General features: G+C 43.3%; 1 non-coding gene across 1 annotated transcript; it reads right to left on the bottom strand.

Annotated features, from left to right (window-relative positions):
- Positions 1-17,690: 17,690 nt before the first annotated feature.
- LOC115930627 (U6 spliceosomal RNA) lies at positions 17,691-17,794 on the bottom strand. The gene has a single exon (XR_004067252.1). It is a non-coding gene; the product is annotated as a U6 spliceosomal RNA (small nuclear RNA).
- Between the last annotated feature and the right edge of the window lie 2,247 nt (positions 17,795-20,041).

Genomic DNA, 20,041 nt, shown 5'->3' on the forward strand with positions numbered 1-20,041 from the left:
TTGGTGTACCGAATCATATCATAAGTGGGCTTCGAGAATGAGTGCAAGGTTTTATTGAGTGGAAGTAGCTCTCAGCAGATGGGGGAGCTGGTTTTCCCCTGGAGTCGGACACGCGCTCCTTCGATTACCCCAGCCAAACTCCACGTTATTCTGCTGGTCAGTGGCCAGCCTGCATGCTGGTGCCTAGCTGTGCGCTCCTCTAGACGTCCAGCTGCCTGTGTATTCCTCCACCGAGGTGCTCCTTTCCAGCTCCAGCTGCTTCTGTCTCTGCCTTGCTAGAGGTCTCGGGTTTTTATAGGCACAGAATGAGGGCGTGGCAGGCCCAGGTGGTCTTCGGAAATGCAACATTTGGGCAGGAAATGCCTGTCCTCACCTAGGTCCCTGGGGGTGGAGCCCTAGCCAGGGACCACGCCCTCCTCTCCGGAGCACTTCCCTTCCCTTCTTCTGTGTCATTTAAAGGGACCAAGCTCTTCCCTTCCCAGCACTCTCCTTCCATATCACCATAACCACAGAAGAAAGAGAATTTACCTCCACAGAGCTCAAACCTTAATATTTTAGCGTAAAATATTTTAGCGTGAAACAACTCTAGTGGTTCATAAATCTCTTCACTTTCTTCCTTCTCTAACTGGACTGATTTTCAAACATACCTCTTCTTTTCTCATCTAAAGCATTGCCCCTAGCCCAAGCAGTGGAACTCAAATCTGTCCCTGGAAAAAATGAGAATGGTGACATAAAATGTGAGCAATGGCTGGACGTGGTGGCTCATGCCTGCAATCCTAGCACTTTGGGAGGCTGAAGCAGAGGATCACTTGAGCTCAAGAGTTCGAAACCAGCCTGGGCAACATGGTAAAACTCCATCTCTGCAATACATACGAAAATTGGGGCAACAGAGTGAGACTCTGTCTCAAGTAAATACATACATACATACATACATACATACAGTGTGGGCAACACGATCAGGAGTCAAAGAAAAGTGGACAATTTCAGTCATTGATTGGGAAAACATTTGTTGAATACTTAGTATGTACCAAACACAGCACTGACTTCCAAGTGTGTGGTTTCCCTCCAGGGACACATAAAACTCAAATCCAGTCAGATGTGCCAGGATTGGTTTCTATGTTTAAGTGTTCAGAGGGACTTTTTCAACCAAAGCAACTGGAAGACTTTTTGCAGCGTGTACCACTTACATAGCTAAAGCACATCCTACAGTAGATTTTTAACCTTAAACAGACATTGTTTAACAGGTTTAAAGAAGAAGCAGGAAAACAGGAAAATCCCAGCGGGGTGTGTGTGTGTGTGTGGTTTGGGAAAGGGGTGGTGGAAGGTGATTAAATGCTAACTTTCATACTTTTTGGAAATAAGTGGTGGTTGAATTTATGGCTTAATCAGTAAGGGTTATGTTGGCTTTTTTGCCCTGTTCTGGGGTAAGGAAGACCTCAACCTTTACTCTGCATCTGGTCCTTAGCATAAAGTACTTACTCTGGGCTGGGCGCGGTGGCTCACACCTGTAATCCCAGCACTTTGGGAGGCTGAGGCGGGCAGATCACGAGGTCAGGAGTTCGAGACCAGCCTGGCCAACATGGCGAAACCCCATCTCTACAAAAAATACAAAAAATAGCTGCGCATGGTGGCGGCGCACGCCCGTAATCCCAGCTACTCTGGAGGCTAAGGCAGGAGAATCTCTTAAACCTGGGAGGCAGAGGTTGCAGTGAGCTGAGATCGCGCCACTGCACTCCAGCCTGGGTGACAGAGCGAGATTCTGTCTCAAAAAAAAAAAAAGAAAAGAAAAGAAAAATGTATTGCCACATTAGAGGTGATGACTGTTGAAGAGTGTGGTGTGCATGTGTTTGTCCATTCATTTAAAAACAATTTGGTGAATACATTATGTAGCATCCTCAACTGCCCTAAAAGAGCTTTCGGAGAAGAAACGAAATGCAGATGGTCACAATTTAACCATGGTTTGACTAAACGATTTTTCAACTTTTACGATGGTGAAAGTGACATGCATTCAGAACTATTCTAGATTTATGATGGTATTGCATCCAGATAAATCCATCATAAATTGAAAGTTTTTGACTTACGATATTTTCAATTTATGATGGGTTTATCTGAACATAACACCATCGTAAATGGAGGAGCATCTGTATATGTCAATGGCCATAACACAAAGAGGAAAGTGTTCGTGCTGCACTTTAGATAAGGACGCTATGTGTTTTTGATGGTATAGTATTAATTCCATTAACTTGACTGTAAATAGCTCAAGGCCATTTAGAAATACCACATGAATAGAGGGAAAGTCCACTTCATTTACTTTTCACAAAGACAAATTGGGATCTTATTGATCCCCTTTGTAGCAAATGATCAAGCTAGAGAAATTGGGGGAATATTAAATAAATATCACTTTGGCATAAAAGGCTATGTCACATTAAAAGTGTATTTTTGTAGCATATTGATTTCTCACATGCAGTTGCTTAATTCTTACAGCACTTAGAGCACCTTCTATGAAGGCTTATTATACCACAAAAGACATGTCTACACCGGCAGGCAAAATTACATGGTAGAAAAGCCTGGCTTTTGCAGTCAGATGTGTTATTAGAATGCTTGTTCCTGCTTGGCCGGGTGCGGTGGCTCACGCCTGTAATTCCAGCATTTTGGGAGGCCGAGACGGGTGGATCACGAGGTCAGGAGATCGAGACCATTCTGGCTAACACAATGAAACCCCGTCTCTACTAAAAATACAAAAAAATTAGCCGGGCGGTGGCAGGCGCCTGTAGTCCCAGCTACTAGGGAGGCTGAGGCAGGAGAATGGCGTGAACCCAGGAGGTGGAGCTTGCAGTGAGCCGAGATCGCGCCACTGCACTCTAGCCTGGGCAACAGAGCGAGACTCTGTCTCAAAAAAAAAAAAAAAAAAAAAAAAAAAGAATGTTTGCTCCTGCTTTATACTAGGTGCATGACCTTGGACAAAGTGTCAACTTTTCTGGGTGCCAGAGTCCTCGTCTGAAAACAGAAATAGTACTACCTCTAGGGTTGTTGGATAATCAATAATAGCTTTTTAAAAAATTGACACATTGGCTGCCGTGGCTTACAGCTGTAATCCCAGCAATTCAAGAGGCAGACTCTAGAGGATCACTTGATCCCAGGAGTTGGAGACCAGCCTGGGGAACATACAGAGACCCCGTCTCTACAAAAAGTTAAAAAGTTAGCTGAGGATGGTGGCGTGCACCTGTAGTCCAAGCTACTTGGAGAGGCTGAGGTGGGAGGATTGCTTGAGGCCAGGAGGTTGAAGCTGTAGTGAGCTGAGATGGTGCCACTGTTTTTTTTTTGTTTATTTGTGGGGTTTTTTTAATCAACTTTTTTTGTTGTTTTTTGTTTTGTTTTTTGTTTTTTGAGATGGATTCTCACTCTATTGCCCAAGCTGGAGTGCAATGGCATGATCTCGGCTCACTGCAACCTCTGCCTCTCGGGTTCAAGCAATTCTCCATGCCTCAGCCTGCCAAGTAGCTGGGGCTACAGGTGTGCCCCACCATGCCTGGCTAATTTTAGTATTTTTAGTAGAGATGGGGTTTCACCATGTTGGCCAGGCTGGTTTCAAACTCCTGACCTCAGGTGATCCACCCACCTCAGCCTCCCAAAGTGCTGGGATTACAGGCATGAGCCACTGCACCCAGCCCGTTGTCTCTTTTAAATGTTAAAAAATAAATACGGCCGGGCACGGTGGTGCAATTACACCTGTAATCCCAGCACTTTGGGAGGCCAAGGAGGGTGGATCACGAGGTCAGGAGTTCAAGACCAGTCTGGCCAACATAGTGAAACCCTGTCTCTACTAAAGATACAAAAAATTAGCCAGGTGTGGTGGTGTGTGCCTGTAATCCTAGCTACTTGGGAGGCTGAGGCAGGAAAATCACTTGAACCCAGGAGGTGGAGGTTGCAGTGAGCCGAAACCACTCTGTTTATTTTGAGACTCTGTCTCAAAATAAATAAATACATAAATACATAAACAATGCTGTTATGAATCTTTGTGTACAAGTTTGTTTGTGTGGTTGTATGTTTTCATTTTTCTTAAAAATATATGTACCTATCTGTCATATGCTAGTAATATGATAATTATGTTTAACTTTTTTTTAAGAGACAGGGTCTTGCTCTGTCACCCAGACTGGAGTACAGAGGTACAATCATAGCTCCCTGCAGCTTCCAACTCCTAGGCTCAAGCGAGTTTCCCACCTTGACCTCCCCAAGTGCTGGGATTACAGGTGTGAGCCACCGTGCCTGGCCTGTTTAACTGTTTGAGGACATTATTTTTATTATGAAAATTTTCAAAAGCTGAAAGAATGGTACAGAGTACCTGTATCTCTCCATTTAAAGTCAATAATTATTGACATATTTTCAGATTCACATCCCCATTTCTCTCTCTGATTTCATTTTTTAGAGCCAGCACTCTTAACTACTAAATTACATTTGTCCCCAATTAAATGAATGAACATAGGTAAAATAGTATAATCCTTGGCCGATAATGGCTACTCAATAACATAAATTCCCTCCTCTCCTCCTTTCCTCAATACTTAGAAATATAGGATCTGGAGCTCTTATCTCTACATCAAGATAAGAGAAGTGAAAACTGAATTAGATTCATGAACCTCCCTGTCTGCAGTGTTCCTGGACCAAGGTCAGTGGAACTAGGAAAGTGGCCATCCAAACTGTGATGATTCAGGGGTTCAATTGCTGGTTGATTTTACTAGGGTGAGATAATTAGGAAGGGCAAAATATATTCTATGAATAGTTAAATTAGCAGGGGGAAAAAAAAGAGTCCAACCATCACAACTGTTTTTTATTTCAAGGTAGCAGGAACTTCAGCTCACACATATGCAAACAAACCTATTCTAAAGCAAAATTTAAAATCTCATGTGCTAATGCAGACTTTTTCACATTCCTCCCACTGAGTGCCTGGACATAAGGAAGGAACTGTGTAAGTGAACTGACCAGTGCTGAAGTTTTACCAAAACACCAACAGAAAGGGTCAGTTTCTTTCTGGACAGTGATATTGAGCAGGTGAAAAGTATGGCAGCTCATTACTCTACTTTTCACTGATTTTTGAAAATAATCAACCATAACTTTAGATCCTTGGGGTCCCCAGAACAACTTTCACTCCTGTGAAATCCACATGCTTACAAGAAGCTGTTGGGCTTACTGGAATTTTTATGAATTCCAAAACTGCCAATCATAATTTTCAGGCATCAGACCTTTAGCAGCCACTTCTTATCCAGAGATATTCCTGTAGCAGAGGTTTTCTCCCCATTGCTGAGATAAATCTAGCGAGATTATGAATACTTTTGGTCTTGCAAACACCCAGTTGTGCTGCCTGAGTCCTACTAGATCCAGACCAGACATTCTGAACCCTGGCTGTGCATCAGAAAGAGACCATTATCACTTCTAGCAAAATTAACAATTTCTTAATCTAATCTAATACCTAATCTATATTTAAATTTTCCCAATTGTCTCCATAATGTCATTTTACAGCTTGTATGTTCAAACTAGAGTCCAGCAAAGTCCACACACTGTTTTTTATTCTTAAGTCTCTTATAATCTAGAACAATCTTAAATACCCCCAGCCCCCACCCCCACTTTTTCTTAATGCCATTGACTTGATGAAGAAACTAAGTCAGTTTGTCCTGTAGAATGTCCTACCTTCTGGATTTGTCTGATGGTTTCCTTGTGATGGCCTGCCTCTGTTCCTCTATTTCTTGTATTTCCTATAAGCTGGTAGTTAGATCTGAACAGTTGCTTAGATTCAGGTTACACAATTTTGGTAAGAAATTTTATAGCTTATGCTGTGTCCTTCTTACTGAATCACATCAGGTGCACGAAATATCTGGTTGCTCCACTGATAGTAGGCCAAGAGTGATCAGTGCAGTCAAATGGTCACAGTCTGATCTCTCCCATTACAAAGTTGTGTTTCCCCCTTTGACCAGTAAACTAATCAGTGGACTGCCCTTTGGTCCTTTTATTTACCACCACTATGTGCCGTGCTTACAATCTGGAAGATTAAAGGGAAAACTAACTAACTAAATAATTATCTTTTCTTTTCTGGTTTGAATCAGTAGATTGAAATCATACAATGTTCTCTGATCAGCTGGAGTGAAATTAGAATAATAGAATGAAATTTAGGAAATTCACAAATATTTGGAAATTAACTCCTACTTTTTTTTTTTAGGCAGAGTTTTGCTCTTGTTGACCAGGCTGGAGTGCAATTGCGCAATCTCGGCTCACCACAACCTCCACCTCCTGGGTCCAAGCGATTCTCCTGCCTCAGCCTCCCGAGTAGCTGGGACTGCAGGCTCCCGCCACCACACCCAGCTAATTTCTGTATTTTTAGTAGAGACCAGGTTTCACCATGTTGGACAGGCTGGCCTTGAACTGCTGACCTCAGGTAATCCACCTGCCTCGGCCTCTCAAAGTGCTGGGATTACAGATGTGAGCCTCCGCACCTGGCCTAACTCCTACATTTCTAATTTTTAATTAAACCAAGATTGAGGCCAGGCGCAGTGGCTCACACCTATAATCCCAGCACTTTGGGAGGCCAAGGTGGGTGGATCACCTGAGGTCAGGAGTTCAAGACCAGCCTGACCAACATGGTGAAACCCCGTCTCTACTAAAAATACAAAAATTAGCCTGGTATGGTGGCACATGCCTGTAGTCCTAGCTACTCAGGAGGCTGAGGCAGGAGAATCACTTGAACTTGGGAGTTGGAGGTTGCAATGACCCAAGATTTCACCACTGCCGTCCAGCCTGGGGGACAGAGCAAGACTCCATTTCAAAACAAACAAACAAGATTGTAAAAACTGGACGAGTCATGGTGGCTCACACCTGTAATCCCAGTACTTTGGGATTGAGGCCAGGAGTTCGAGACCAGCCTTGAGGCCAGGAGTTCGAGACCAGCCTGGCCAACATGGCGAAACCCTGTTTCTACTAAAAATACTAAAAATTAGCCAGTCGTGTTAGCACATGCCTGTAATCCCAGCTACTTGAGAGGCTGAGGCATGAGAATCACTTGAACTCAGTAGGCAGAGGTTGCAGTAAGTGGAGATCGCACCACTGCACTCCAGCCTGGGCAACAGAGCGAGACTGTCTAAAAAAAAAAAGATTTTCTAACCCAGCTTCATGATTGGACCCCCTCCTCCAAACTTGCTTCTCTGCCAGTATTCCTGATGCAGAGACTGTCTCTAGTCCTGCAAGCCAGAAACCAGTTAGCATCCTGCCACCTCCTTCTTCCTCACTCTCACCCTTCCTTAGCCACTGATCACCAGTCCTCAAAATTTTATCCTCCAGCATATCTCAGACTTTTTACTTTTTTCATCCTCCTGGTCCGGGCTGCTGTCATCTCTCACCAGGGCTGTTACGGTTCTTATAGTCTTGCCCACCTCCTGCTTGTTCTCCACACTGTAGGCAGAGAAATCTTTCCCAAGCTCAGAGCTCATCCTGTTTACAATCCTTCAATTGCTTTGCGTTTTAGCATAAAGATCAAGATCTTCAATGAGGTCTGCAAGGGCTAATCCGGAACTCCTTCTGCCTCCCAGCTCCTATACCCTCTTGCTTTCTGGGCTACAGTTGCTATAGCAACACTGACTGTTCCTCAAATGCCTTGTGCTGTTTCCTGGCACAGGACCTTTGCACTCACTGTTCCCACTGCCGACAATGCTCTTATGCAGCCTGTTTGCTCAGCTAACTCCTACATTTCACTCAGATCTCAAGCCCAGGATCATTTTCTCAAAGAGATTGTCCATAATCCCTCAGACCAGGACAGGTCTCTCCAGTGGTGTGTGCTGTCAGTATCATGTGCCTTCCCTTCTAATCACAATATGAATTAATTTTTTTGTGATCGGTGGATTAATGCTTATCTCCCCCACTAGATTACTCACCCACTGAAGGGTGCGACTGTGTCTGTTTTGCTCACCACTCTCCTTGTGCCTAGCACCTCAGCTGGCATGTAGTAGGAGCTCTCTCTCTCTCTCTCTCTCTCTCTCTCTCTCTCTCTATATGTGTGTGTGTGTGTGTGTGTATAAAATATATTATATATATAATTTAAATGTTATGTTAAATGTTAAGTTTAAAAAACATGATGAAGGGCCAGGCGTGGTGGCTCATGCCTGTAATCTCAGCACTTTGGGAGGCCAAAACAGGCAGATCACTTGAGGTCAGGAGTTCCAGACCAGCCTGGCCGACATGGTGAAACCCCATCTCTACTAAAAATACAAACATTAGCTGGGTGTGGTGGCAGGCACCTGTAATCCCAGCTACTCGGGAGGCTGAGGCAGGAGAATCACTTGAACCCAAGAGGCAGAGGTTGCAGTGAGCCAAGATCATGCCACTGCACTCCAGCCTGGGCAATACAGCAAGAATCCATCTTGAAAGAGAGAAAGAAAGCAAGAAAGAGAGAGAGAGAGAGAGAGAAAGAAAGAAAGAAAGAAGGAAGAATGTGGAGTAAAATTCTTATTTATATACATTTCCACACATTTTTAAGAAGCAGGATTATTCAGTGTTGTCTTGTTTCCTGCTTTTGACTGAACATTATATGCAAAAATGTATATCATATATAGGCAAAAGATATATGTGCAGAGAAAAAGGTTGAACGACAATGTTACTGGTGATTGCTTTTCGTAGATAGGATTTCAGAGGTATTTTATTTCTTCTTCAGACTTTCCATATTTTCCAAATATTTTTGCAATGAATACATATGTTTTTATAATTAGGAGACAGCTGTGATTAAGAACTTACACTTTGGTGTTAGCTAGATTTGAGTTCCAGTCTCAGCTCTACCTCAGCTGTGTATTAGCTGACTCACCTGGACAAGTTACTTAACCTCCTCTAAGGCTCAGAAGAATATCTAACCACAAGGTTGTTGCAAGAAGCAAATGACACAATACATAGAAATCACTTAGCACAATTTCTGGCATATCATTAGTAGTAGTAGCTCTTGTTATAGATTTTGATCTGACCAAAAAAATGTTAATTTTTAGGCAACTCTGGGCTCACTGCCTATGGGTTAGCCCTGCTCCACAAGGAGCAGCCACTCTAACAAAATAAATAAATAAAAATTAAAACAAATAAATAGGCTGGGTGCAGTGGCTCACGCCTGTAATTCCAGCACTTTGGGAGGCCAAGGCAGGCGGATCACTTGAGGTCAGGAGTTTGAGACCAGCCTGGCCAACATGGTGAAACCCCATCTCTACTAAAAATACAAAAATTAGCTGGTCTTGGTGCCGGGCACCTGTAATCCAAGTTACTTGGGAGGCTGAGGCAGGAGAATTGCTTGAACCCAGGAGGCGGAGATTGCAATGAGCTGAGATTGTGCCACTGCACTCCAGCCTGGGCAACAGAGTGAGATTCCATCTCAAAAAAATAATAATAATAAATTAAACACATAAATAAATGAAACAAATAAATAAATGTATTACTTTAAATTTTTAAAATAGCGTTTTCTTGGAAAAGAAAAAAAATGAAAATAAAGTTCATATCTAGTTTCAATTATATTTTCAAAAAAAAAAAATACCAGCCGGGCACGGTGGCTCACACCTATAATCCCAGCACTTTGGGAGGCTGAGGCTGGCGGATCAGCTGAGGTCAGGAGCTCGAGACCAGCCTGACCAATATAGTGAAACCCTGTCTCTACTAAAAATACAAAAATTAGCCGGACATGGTGGTGGGCGCCTGTAGTCCTCGCTACTCGGGAGGCTGAGGCAGGAGAATGGTGTGAAGGCAGGAGAATGGTGTGAACCCAGGAGGCAGAGCTTGCAGTGAGCTGAGATAGCGCCACTGCACTCCAGCCTGGGCAACAGAGCGAGACTCCGTCTCAAAAAAGAAAAAAGAAAAAATACCCAGATTGTTGAAATTACTGGACCTGGAGGACCAACTGTAGGAAGCAAGGTAATTGAAATTTAGGAAATTAATTCCTGTGTCACTTTCTAAAAATAAACCCAAACAACAACCACAACAAACACCTAACATTGCCAGCCTAGATAGAGGTGAGAAAGCAAACACTGAATGGATTCATACCCTGAAGTGCAGCAGCAGTAGCAGTGCCCCTCACAAATCTTTAATACGGTGATAGTGAGCAGCAAACAATACAGCCAAACTGATTTGACTTGTGTCAAAAATACAGTGGGCAGCAGTGGGATCTGGACATCCCTCTAGTTGATGAACACAGGCTTAGAGGACATCAGCTTCTCCATAGCAAATGGGCAAATTTGTTCTGAAACCCAGTTGATAACTTTGTAAATTATCTGGGATTGACATGTTGTGTTCCAGTTAGGACGTGTGGAGTGAGACAGACCAGCTTTGTTGCTGTATTTGTTAGGTTTTCTCTGTGGAAAGACTCCACTGGAATCCCAGCTCCACCACTTACCAGCTTTGTGGCTTTGGCTGAAAACCACTCCTGGACTTTGTTTTCTCATTTGTAGATGGGGATGATAATTCCTCCCTCACCAGGAGGCTGTGCAGTTGGAATGTGATAACATATGTGAAAGTCTAGACTAGAGCCTGACAACTGGCAGGACTGACATGTTACTCCCCATCTCCTAGGATGACCCAACTCAAGAGATAGAAGCAACTGAACTGTGTCTGTACCTGAGCAGTTACGGCAGTGAGAGTCACGGCCAACTTCCTCTGTGGGGCCTGTACCCTGCAAACAGGGTTCTGTGGAAGTGGTGGAGGCATCAGAGAGGGGATAGAGTCAGCCTCTGCCTTCAGGAAGCAACATCACTCACCAGCCCTTTCACCCACTAGACTGTTAATGGAGGTTTTAAATAGAAAATGATGTGATCTTCTTTCTTGAATGATTATACTGCTAAAGTTTCTAAATATAAACTTAAACTATGATACCTCCTACATACACACACACGGTCCTTATGTCAGAGTGGTGACTGTCCACCTGTCACAGCTTTTTCACAACTTTTTATTTTGAAAAATTTCAAAGATAGAAAAGTTGCAAGTAGTACAATGAACACCATATGTCACCAGATGTTCACGCAGATTTATCAATTAAATTTTACTGCATTTACATTCTATTTTTTAAAAATCATTTGCTGAACCATTTAAGAGTTAACTATAGACACTGTGACACTTCATCCAAAAGTACTTCGGTGTGTATCTCCTAAGAATAAAAATATTCATCCTATGTAACTATAAAATAAGTATCTCGGCCGGGCGCGGTGGCTCACGCTTGTAATCCCAGCACTATGGGAGGCTGAGGCGGGTGGATCACCTGAGGTCAGGAGTTTGAGGCCAGCCTGACCAACATGGAGAAATCCCATCTCTACTAAAAATACAAAAAAATCAGCTGGATGTGGTGGTGCATGCCTGTAATCCCAGCTACTCGGGAGGCAGAGGCTGGAGAATCACTTGAACCCAGGAGGCGGAGGTTGTGGTGAGCCAAGATCATGCCATTGCACTCCAGCCTGGGCAACAAGAGTGAAACTCCATCTCAAATAAATAAATAAATAAATAAAAATAAAAAAATAAGTATCTCATTCGGGAAATTTTACATTAATACAATAGTAGTATTGAAAATACAGTCCATATTCAGAATTTCCCAGTTATTCCAATAATACCCTTTGTAGGTTTTTAAAATACAGGATCCAGAAGAAAGAAGGGGAAAAAAATCACACATTTCACTTAATTGTCATGTCTTATCCAGTCGATTTCTGAAATTCAGCCCTTTCCTTTTTGGAGCTAGAGCTGTTGTTTTCCCATTAATTTTATCCACTTCAATGGGCCTCATAACTAAATGCAAGCCCCAGTAATTTTACGTCTTCACTTTTGATCCATGTACTTAAAGAAAAAAGAGTGACTTGTACTGAATATAATCCCAGCATTTCTCATTCTTAGCTTTAAACAATATTTGAATAGAGTTGTAATGTTAACAGCATGCGCACAATGACAGATCTGGGCAGTAAAGGTGGGGGCATTCAGCTAAGGGCACATTCAACTCACAGTAATGACCGAATATTCAGGTTACAAGCTGTGGTTGGAGATGAGACCTGAATCTCTCCCTAGGTAAGGTAAAGAAGGATCTACAAAGAGTGAGAGGAGAAGCCGCAGATGGGTAACTTTTCCCAGAGGAGAGAATATTTTGCGAGAAGAACCCGTCTGAATGTTGGGAGACTTCCAGGCCAGAAGAGAGGCAGCAGGGTATGCTGAAGACCCAGAGAAACCAGGGGAGTGGGGTGTCCTCAGAAGCGAGGAAGGAATGGGGTGCACAGATAATGAGAAATAGACAATGAATTTCATCCCTGAACTGCTTATGGTTTTTAATTCAAGATGTGAATGAGGTCAGGTGCTGTGGCTCACGCCTGTAATCCCAACACTTTGGGAGGCTGAGGCAGGTGGATCACGTGAGGTCAGGAGTTCAAGACCAGCCTGGCCAACATGAAACCCTGTGGCATATGCCTGTAATCTCAGCTGCTTGGGAGGCTCACTTGGAGAACTGCTTGAACCCAGGAGACGGAGGTTTCAATGAGCCAGTGAGCCAAGACTGTGCCATTGCACTCCAGCCTGGGCAACAAGAGCGAAACTCTGACTCAAAAAAAAAAAAAGAATGTGAATTAATTCCAAGACCAGGCCAGGAGAGGGGCATTGGGGCCCAGAGCTATGCCAGCTGGAGTCAGATCAGATAACCTTCCAGAGAGGCAGGGTGGAGGCCAGGCCAGAAGCTCAAAGCCCCAGACCTCAGATCTCCTGAGGCAAGACTCCTTTAGGTAAGCAAACAGGAGTAGGCACTGGGAACTGTGGAGAGGGAGAAACCCAAGCATAATCATCAGGAAGAGAAGTTGCCGAGGAGCACATGAAGGGACAAACTGGAGGACAAAAGCCAATTCGGTTGGGATGACCAGGGAGCAAATGGAAAGAATCTGTGTCCTTGACAACATTGAACCACTGAGTTAACCAACTGCAAAACTGCCCCACTGCTGTACTACTTCTTGTTATATAAAATAATAAATTTCTGGATTGTTCGAAAAAAAAAAGAGGCAAACTAAATCAATAAATTAAGAAACTCCCTAAAAAGCACAGTTTTAAAAAAAAGTCTTAAGAGCCAAGAAAATGAAGTAAAAATATCAAATAGGTGAACATAATGTAATTACAATAATTATAGCAGATCCACTCAACTTGTTAAGTAGATCTTAAACATATAATTAGATTTAAATGTTTAAAAAGAATAAGGTTGTCAGTGAATAATTTGATTTTTAAAAGATCAGAGAAAAAAACAGAAAGGCAGGCAAAAGGAAAATCTGGCCGGGCACGGTGGCTCACGCCTGTAATCCCAACACTTTGGGGGGCCAAGGCGGGTGGATCATCTGAGGTTAGGAGTTCGAGACCAGCCTGGCCAACATGGTGAAACCCTGTCTCTACTAAAAACACAAAAATTAGCCGGGCGTGGTGGCAGGTGTCTGTACTACCAGCTACTTGGGAGGCTGATGCAGGAGAATCGCTTGAAGCCGGAGGCGGAGGTTGCAGTGAGCTCAGATCCTGCCACTGCACTCCAGCCTGGGCAACAGAGCAAGACTCTGTCTCAAAAAAGAGAAAAGTTATATAACTCTCAGTTTCTTTTCTTTTTTTTTTTTTTTTTTTTGAGACAGAGTCTTGCTCTGTCGCCCAGGCTGAAGTGCAGTGGCGCAATCTCAGCTCACTGCAAGCCCCACCTCGCAGGTTCACGCCATTCTCCTGCCTCAGCCTCCCAAGTAGCTGGGACTACAAGCACGCACCACCATGCCCAGCTAATTTTTTGTATTTTTAGAAACGGGATTTCACCGTATTAGCCAGGATGGTCTCGATCTCCTGACCTTGTGATCCGCCCGCCTCGGCCTCCCAAAATGCTGGGATTACAGGAGTGAGCCACCGCGCCCGGCCAACTCTCAGTTTCTTACGACACATGAATATATATGTGTGTGTATATATAGATATATACATATAAATATCCCCACAGTCATGTATTACTTAACCATGAAGAATACATTCTGAGAAAAGCATCGTTAGGCAATTTCATCATTGTGTGAGCATCATCAAGTGTACTTACCACAAACCTAGATGATATGGCTACTACACACCTAGGCTATATGGTGCAGCTTATTGCTCCTAGGCTACATACCTGTACACCATGTTACTGTACTGAATACTGTAGGCAGTGGTAACACAATGGTACTTGTGTATCTAAACACATCTAAAAACAGAAAAAGTGCAGTAAAAATATGGTGTTATAATCTTTTTATTTATTTATTTATTTATTTATTTTTGAGACGGAGTCTCATTCTGTTGCCCAGGCTGGAGTGCAGCGGTGTGATCTTGACTCACTGCAACCTCCAGCTCCCAGGTTCGAGCGATTCTCCTGCCTCAGCCTCCCGAGTAGCTAGGATTATAGGCGTGTGACACCACACCAAGCTAATTTTTGTATTTTTAGTAGAGACGGGGTTTCACCATGTTGGCCAGGCTGGTCTCAAATTTCTGACCTCAGGTGATCTGCCCACCTCGGCCTCCCAAAGTACTGGGGTTACAGGCGTGAGGCACCACGCCCGGCCTATGGTGTTATAATCTTATGGGACCACTGTTGTATATGTGGTTTGTGGTTCACTGAAATGTTGTTATATGGTACATGCCACTATATACACACACACACGCACACATATGTGCACACACACACGTGCACACACATGCACACACGTGCACACACACGCGCATGCACACATGCACATGTATGTATAAGTATATAGTTCTATATATGTATATATACATATATGGGCATATGTGTGTGTATATGTATAGTATACACAATTTGCCCTGTGAAGGAGGCACTGATGAATACAGAGGCATTCCTGATTATTCAGGTGGTGTGAGCAAGGGAAAGTAAAGTACTAACTGCTGATGGTTGAAAAGAGGTTTGAGGTGCTCTTGCCAACTAACAAGAGAATTTTTGCCCGAATAACTAGAATGAGTAGAGCATTCACAATCCATGGTATTAATGTGGTTTGAAAGCAGTATGAGTATGTCATAGCAGAGGGGGACGTGGCATGCAGTCTCTATTTTCTTGCGTCTCTGTGGTAAACACTTCTCAGTAGATACTGAATAATCAGGGTGAGATTATTAACCCGTTCTTCATCTCTGAGAAATTAACCCCACAGCACTCCAGTTTACCAGTACAAACCTTACTGTAGAGTTGTCTACTGGACTGTGAATAAATTCATCGGGTTCTAATTTGCAAGTCGAACTCTAAAATTTTCCATCTTCTCGCCTTCAATTTATTTTGAAAACAGTCTGTGCCCGAGTTACGACAAAGGAAGGGAGAATTATATTTTCACCCTCAAATTGATGGAATAACTTTAAATGAAACACCCATATTCCGCTTAGAGACGGTAGTATTGACTACTTTCCTATTCTTACGCCTCCTAATTCTTAAGTCGGGGTGATGGGGCCTTTAACAGCTGCACATTTCCAACACAGTCCTCCCTAAATGGTGTCAAATGACTGGGAATGAAGTTTTGGTAACTCTGGATGATTTATGCAGCCACTTAGTCATCGTTGTTCCATCAGGGGAAACAATGAGAGGCTTTTGTTTGTGTTTCTGTGTGTAGGGTGTGAGGGACAAAGAGAAGCAAATATTCATATAATGAAACTTTGGTCCTCTTTTTTTCCTCTCAACAGAGGTCTTTATATTCAAATTACTATAAATATAACATAAAAATAGAATATATACTGCACTGTGGCTCTTTCTACATTGTTTTCATGTATTTGCCTAGAAAGCTGCTTTTTTTCCTTCTCTCTCTGTTTTTTTTTTTTTTTTTTTTTTTTTTTTTGAGACGGAGTCTCTCTTGCTCTGTTGCCCAAGCTGGAGTGTAGTGGCATGATCTCGGCTCACTGCAACCTCCGCCTCCCGGGTTCAAGAAATTCTCCTGCTTCAGCCTCCTGAGTAGCTGGGATTATAGGCGTGTGCCACCATGCCCAGCTAATTTTTGGATTTTTAATAGAGACGGGGTTTCACCATGTTGGTCAGGCTGGTCTTGAACTCCTGACCTTGTGATCCACCCGCCTCGGCCTTCCAAAATGCTGGGATTATAGGCATGAGCCACCGCGCCCGGTGCCTTCTCTGTTTTTCAAAAAAATAGTAATGCATGAATACATTCTAACCATAAAATAATCAAACATTATGGAAGTACGCAGAATAAAAAACCAATCTCCCTTCATTGCCCTCACCCAACCTCCACCCCCACCATCCAGCCCCTACAAAAAAGATCCTTTAAAAAAAAAAAAAGCCTCCATTGCCCTGGTTTTGGGCAGTTTCATAAGAACAGAAGACATATTGCAAGCAACAGGAAAATTCTAAAATATGGAAAATCAGAAATCACTGCAAATGGACCCCACTGTGAAGCATACCCCAGCAAGTGCCAGGGATAATTGTGGCAGTGTTTGAATGCAGGTCGAGGTAGCTCCTCTGAAGAAAAGGCACGTGGAGCCAAAAATATCTGGGTTTGCTTCTTTCTACCTCTGCCACTAGCTAGCTGAGTATCCTCGGGCAACTTTAGCTTCCCTAGCCATAAGGTAGACATGGTCACAGAGGCATGAAATGAGATTGTGTGTGCTGAACACCTGCCAAATGCCTGAATACTAGGTCTTCAGCAAATATTAGCTTTCCTCCAACCTCCAGAAGAACTTTGCTGCAACTGAGGCACCTAACAGTTTATTCCTGGTAAACTTCTAGTTATTTCTTGATGTCTGTGGGGAAATGATAATCCTATTTTGTACACTGGTTATAAAAGGTGAAAAAGAGCATGGTTTGCTGTCCTGCCAGGCTGCTCAGAGCATGTCAGTGTTTTGCTGGGTTAATTAAAGGCTGATGTGAAAATAGGTCTCCACTACATTTGAGTTCAGGCAATGAATGTGGATTCAGACAAGAGTGCTGAGGATTAAGAAATCCTAGTAGGCCAGATGTGGTGGCTCACGCCTGTAATCCCACACTTTGGGAAGCCGAGGTAGGTGGATCGCTTGAGCCCAGGAGTTCAAGACCAGCCTGGGTAACATAGGGAAACCACCACCGTCCCCGTCTCTACAAAAAAATTTTTTTAAAAAATTAGCCAGATGTGCTAGGGTGCACCTGTATTCTCAGCTACTCAGGAGGCTGAGGTGGGAGGATTGATTGAGGCTTCAGTGAGCTATTATTGTGCCACTGCACTCCAGCCTGGGTAACAGAGCAAGGCTCTGTCTCAAAAATAAAAATAAATAAATAATAAAAGAAATCCTGGCCAGGCACAGTGGCTCATGCCTGTAATCCCAGCACTTTGGGAGGCCAAGGTGGGCAGACCACGTGAGGTCAGGAGTTTGAGACCAGCCTAGCCAACATGGTGAAATCCTGTCTCTACTAAAAATACAAAAATTAGCCAGGTGTGGTGGCGCACACCTGTAATCCCAGCTATTCGGGAGGCTGAGGCAGGAGAATCGCTTGAATTTGGGAGGCAGAGGCTGCAGTGAGCCGAGATCACACCACTGTACTCCAGCCTGGGCAACACAGGGAAACTCCATCTCAAAAAAAAGAAAGAAATCCTGATAATCATGGGTATATTATCTCCTGGAAACCTGTATCACTAGGTGACTCATTAAAAGAACAAATTTAATAATGGGGAACACTGATACAAGAACATTGGATTCTCATTATTATTTTAAATATGGAACATTTCACAAATGTGTGTGTCAGCCTGGGCAGGGTCAGTGCTAATCTCTGTATTGTTCCAATTTTTAATACACATGCTGTTGAAGTGAGCATGGATTATTGCTTTTAATAGACTATTTTCTTTTCTTTTTCTTTTTCTTTTTTTCTGAGGCAGAGTTTCACTCTGTCACCCAGGCTGGCATGCAGTGGCGTGATCTTGGCTTGCTGCAACCTCTGCCTCCCAGGCTCAAGTGATCTTCCAGCCTCACCTTCCTGAGTAGCTGGGACTACAGGCACAAGACACCATGCTTGGTTAATATTTGTATATTTTTTTGGTAGAGACAGGGTTTTGCCATGTTACCCAGGCTGGTCTCTAACTCCTGAGCTCAAAGCAAATCTGCCTGCCTTGTCCTCCCAAAGTGCTGGGATTACAGGTGTGAGCTACCATTAATAGACTATTGTCTAGAACAGTTCTAGGTTCACAGCAATATTAAGTTGAAAGTACAGAGATGGCCAGGCGCGGTGTCTCATGCCTAGGCGGGTAGATCACTTGAGCTCAGGAGTTTGAGACCAGTCTGGCCAACACAGTGAAACCACATCTCTACTAAAATACAAAAATTAGCCAGCTGTGGTTGTTCACGCCTGTAATCCCAGCTACTCAGGAGGCTGAGGCAGGAGAATCACTTGAACCCAGGAAGCAGAGGTTGCAGTGAGCCGAGATTGTGCCATTGCACTACAGCCTGGACAACAAAGCGAGACCCAAAAAAAGTACAGAGATAACCCATATACTCCTTTCCTAGACATACATGCAGAGCCTTACCCACTATCAACATCTGCACCAAAGTAGTACCTTTGTTACAATTGATGAACCTATATTTACACATCATTATCACCCAAAATTCATAGTTTACATTAGGATTTAGGCCAGATGCAGTGGCTCATGCCTGTAATTCCAGCACTTTTGGAGGCTGATGGCGGCAGATCACCTGAGGTCAGGAGTTTGAGACCAGCCTGGCCAACATGGTGAAACCCCGTCTCTACTTAAAAAGAAAATACAAAAATTAGCCCAGTGTGGTCGTAGGTGCCTGTAATCCCAGCTACTTGGGAGGCTAAGAGGTAATAGGTACGTGGTCCTATCTCATTGTTGTTTTAATTTGTGTATCCCTAGGAGAATCACTTGAACCCGGGAGGTGGAGGTTGCAGTGAGCCAAGATTGCACCACTGCACTCCAGCCTGGGTGACAGAGCAAGACTCTGTCTCAAAAAAAAAAAAAAAAAAAAAAATTAACTCTTAGTTTTGTACATTCTGTAGGTTTTAACAAATGTATAATGACATGTATTCATCATTATAGTATCATACAGTGTAGTTTCACTGCCCTAAAAATCCTCTATGCTCATTTTTCCCCAACCCCTGTATTTCTGGTTTTTCCTTTTGTCTTTTTAATTTTTTCTAAGTTTTTCTTTATTTTTAATATTGAAACATTTTCGGCCAGGCGCAGTGGCTCACGCCTGTAATCCCAGCACTTTGGGAGGCTGAGATGGGTGGATCACCTGAGGTCAGTAGTTTAAGACCAGCCTGACCAACATGGTGAAAGCCCGTCTCTACTAAGAATATGAAATTAGAAAAATTAGCCAGGCATGGTCTCGGGCACTTGTAATCCCAGCTACTCGGGAGTCTGAGGCAAGAGAATCCCTTGAACCCAGGAGGCGGAGGTTGCAGTGAGCTGAGACTGTGCCATTGCACTCCAGCCTGGGCAACAAAAGTGAAACTCCATCTGAAAAAAAAAAATTTTTTTTCTTTCTTTCTTTTTTTTTTTAGAGACAGTCTCACCGGGTTGCCCAGGCTGATCTTAAACTCCTGGGCCTAAGTGATCCTCCTGCCTCAGCCTACCAAGTAGCTGAGACTACAGGCACACACCATTATGCCTGGCTGCCTTTTCTAGAATGTCATATAATTGGAAGCATACAATAGGTAGCCTTTTCAGATTGGCTTCTTTCACTTAGTAATATGGATTTAAGGTGCCTCCATGTCTTTTCATGGCTTGATAACTCATTTATTTTCAGTGCGGAATAGTATTCCATTATCTGGATGTACCACAGTTTATCCATTCACCTACTGAGGACATTTTCATATTGCTTCCATGTTTTGACCATTATGGACAAAGCTGCTATAAACATTGATGTGCACGTTTTCATGGGGACATAAGTTTTCAACTTATTTGGTAAATACCTAGGAACACAATTGCTGTATCTTATGGTAAGACGTTTAGTTTTGTAAGAAACAGCCAAACTGTTTTCCAAAGGGGCTGTATCATTTGGCATTCCCAACAGCAATGAATGAGAGTTCCTGTTGCTCCACATC

This window comes from Gorilla gorilla, chromosome 15 (assembly GCF_029281585.2).
Source record: "Gorilla gorilla gorilla isolate KB3781 chromosome 15, NHGRI_mGorGor1-v2.1_pri, whole genome shotgun sequence".
NCBI classification, from domain to species: Eukaryota; Metazoa; Chordata; class Mammalia; order Primates; family Hominidae; genus Gorilla; species Gorilla gorilla.